We start from the raw sequence: 3,196 nt of genomic DNA, 5'->3' as shown, positions 1-3,196 counted from the left end.
TTCGATGATTCCGCCATTGGGTCCGTTGCAGATGCGAACCTGCGCGATTGACATCTGAGGTTCATATGGCCGTCGGTTGGATCTGTTCGAGCGGCGATTTGGGGGTCTAAGTGTTGCTCTTTCGGATAAGTCGTAGGTTACCATTTGAATAGACAATAGAGCTGGCCTTGCTCGCGTTTTATGGCAAGGGCCGGTGCGCTGCCATCGGCTCTTGGTGTGTCGACTTACTTTAACAATCGGCAAAACTGGAAAAAGGACAGAATCGGCTTAGAGATGTTTTCTTCATTAATAAAAGTGCTTTTACAGAGAAGAGCCGATTGCTCAAAGAAGAAAGAACAAAAGAAAGGTCTATTGACCAATCTGCCACTACTACTACTACTAGTCCTATGCTGGTGGTCCCTGATCTACGGACCGTTGCTGCCCTCGTCGTCGTCGTCGCTGCCGCCGGCGGAGCTGCTGGCGGGCTCCTCGTCGCTGTTCCCGTAGCCCTCTACGGGAGCCTCGTCCTCCTCCTCGTCGTCGGAGTCGTCGTCGTCCCACCAGGCGCGGAGACGCTTTGCCGGCGGGTAGCCCTCGAGGGAGTCATCATCGTCGTCTTCCTCCTCCTCCTCTCCCTCGGAGAAGGTGTAATCGTCCCAGGAGAACGAGTCGTCCTCGCTCTCCGGTTCCAGTTCCCCGTCAGCAAGGAACTGGAGGTCTTCATCTCCGCTGGTCAAGGATTGGTCATCCTCGGACCAGACGGAGGAGGCGTGGTCCTCTTGGTCCCACTCCTCTGGAGCGTGCTCGTCGTGCGCCGCCATCAGAGCCGCCATTGGGTCCCACTCTGGCGTGGGTTCGCGGGAGGAGGAGGCACTACTAGGAATTACCTTACCGCTGGCACACTGGATTGGCCTACCGCCGGCACATTGCTGTTCGCCGGCGATAACCTCGCCGGTGGTAAAGTCTTACCACTGGCACCTTCCATTTCGCCGGCGGTAACGTGTTGTTATCCCCGGCGCCCTTCCCATATTTGCCAGCGGTATTTGTTACCTCCGGCACATGCCAAAAACGCCAGCAATAGTGAGGTTTACCCCTGGCACATGCCATGTTCGCCGGCGCTATGTGTGTACAGGATTAAAAAAAAAACTAGCCACCAGAACGTCCACATTCACCATATAATTGCTATTACATTAATTAAGCAATATTATAAGGGTGGGGCCAGCTAGAGCCACGTTGTACAGATACTCTGCTCAATTTTACAACGTTCCAAAATACGTCTGATTCAAGACAACATCTTCCCGTCCGGACGACCGCGCGCCGCCGCTCCTCGGAGAGGGCGTCCGCCACCGCAGCTCTCTTTTCGTCCGCCGCCGCTCCCTCACCGTCCGCTGCTCCCTCCGTCAACCGCTTCCACTCTGCCGCCGTTAGGTCTTCGAACACGAACACATCAACGCTGGCCGCAGCTGTTCCGCATCTTAGCTGGCTCTCCTAAGGAAAAGGGAACCTAGCTTCAGCACATGAAACAAGGGATCGGCAATAAAGGAACACACAAAGGTCGAATAAGAGATGCTAACCTTCTTTAGGGATTCCTGAAGCAACTTCCGTCGGGAACAAGATCCTAAGGAATATCTGTTCCCTAAGTTGCTAGTTTATTTTCTTCAAGGTTCCTCTGCACCAATTAATTAGTTGGAGTATTTGAAATTCAGTTGAAAATTTAGAACTGCAGTCCAAACTCTAGACATAATCTGAAAGCCAAATGAACTTGTGATGCCAACCCTCCTCCAACTAATTAAAAGACAAGATAAATGATACTTAGAATGGGATTATAAACTGTAACTAGCAGCCTCATAGTTAATCCTTGGCTGAAATTTGGTTTCTCGGCATGCTTGGGCAGCTTAGGTGCCGCTTCAAGAACATAATGCCTAGGCACCTAGGTTAATTATGTGGTTAAAAAAGGAACAAGAGTTCTTTGTGTTCTACCTCCTTACATCAGATACTCATAAAAGCTAGCCCTTAGCGGACATATAGAGTTTTCCAACCGGCAATGGGAACCAATTAAACAATTACCAATGTATACTAAGAAGATGATAAACAACAATGAGGCTTCTATGATCAGAGAATGAACTGCAGCTTCTACGTTCCCAGTGCAGTGTGATGAATGATGAAGCAGTTTCTATGATCAGAGAATGAACTGCAGCTTCTACGTTCAGTGAATGAACTCTCAAAATCAAAACTGCACAGTAGTTTTAAACTAAGTGGAGCCACAACCTTGTGTGAACAACTAAATCAAATGTATGTAAATTTCTAACCTTCAGAATCGGGAACACACCATCGCATCAAGTATACGAATGGGAATTAAATTGCAGACTAGTAAATTTCTCACCTTCGTGTATGAGGGGATGAGAAATAGACACAGGACGAGAAATTCCTCACCTTTCGGCTGGAGGCGGATGCCGAGGCGGCCAGGATGGAGCGGAGGCGAGCGGCCAGGAAGAGCAGTTCCTCGATCTTGGAGCGGAGGCGAGGGGCGAGGAAGAGCAGCACACGGCGGCCCTGGAACGTCTGCAGCGGCACACGGCGTCGCAGCTTGGGGCGAGGCACAGAAGCCCATCGCGGCGGCCAGGCAGCAGCGGAACGAAGGCGGGTTCCCAACGCCGAGGCTGGCGAGCTTGATGCGGACGACGTGAAGGAGATCGAGCGAGGGCAGCACCCGGCGGCTGGTCTTCGACGCCGGACTAGCAGCCGCTAGCTCTGCTAGGGTTTCGCGGAGGCACGGGGCGGCGCGGGTCTGGGGGAGCAGGGAAGGTGGTGCGGTAGAGGACTACGGCGTCGTGGCCGGCGAGGTCGTCGGGGAGGAGGCGGCGTCGGCGTGGGGACGGAGGGAGAAAGGGGATCGCGCTAGGAAAGGAGAGGACAATTGGGGGATTGACCCGAATGGGAGAAAAGGAGTAGTATAGGGCAACTATCCCTGGCGAAAACAAATGGTAGAGGCCGGCGGTAATTTTGGCCCAAAATGGTCCACAACAGCCTAAATTACCCCCGGCCCATGCAACTCCATTTCGCCGGCGGTAATTATACTATCCCCGGCATTTTCGAGTCTAATCGCCGGCGGTAATTGGAGGCCTGTTCGGGTGGTCTCGGCCCACCTTACCGCCGGCATTTTCTATTCCATTTCGCCGGTGGTAACTGCACTACCCCTGGCAACTCCGTTTCAATC

General features: G+C 52.8%; 1 long non-coding RNA gene across 1 annotated transcript; it reads right to left on the bottom strand.

Moving 5' to 3' along the window:
• Positions 1 to 1,115: 1,115 nt before the first annotated feature.
• On the bottom strand, positions 1,116 to 2,045 carry LOC124705530. Its single transcript, XR_007004060.1, has 2 exons — positions 1,554 to 2,045; positions 1,116 to 1,467 (listed from the first exon to the last, which is right to left on the bottom strand). It is a non-coding gene; the product is annotated as an uncharacterized LOC124705530 (long non-coding RNA).
• Between the last annotated feature and the right edge of the window lie 1,151 nt (positions 2,046 to 3,196).

Source organism: Lolium rigidum, chromosome 4 (genome assembly GCF_022539505.1).
Source record: "Lolium rigidum isolate FL_2022 chromosome 4, APGP_CSIRO_Lrig_0.1, whole genome shotgun sequence".
In the NCBI taxonomy this organism is placed as follows: Eukaryota; Viridiplantae; Streptophyta; class Magnoliopsida; order Poales; family Poaceae; genus Lolium; species Lolium rigidum.
Note: the sequence above shows the minus strand (reverse complement) of the source record. Positions and strands in the feature narration are given on the sequence as shown.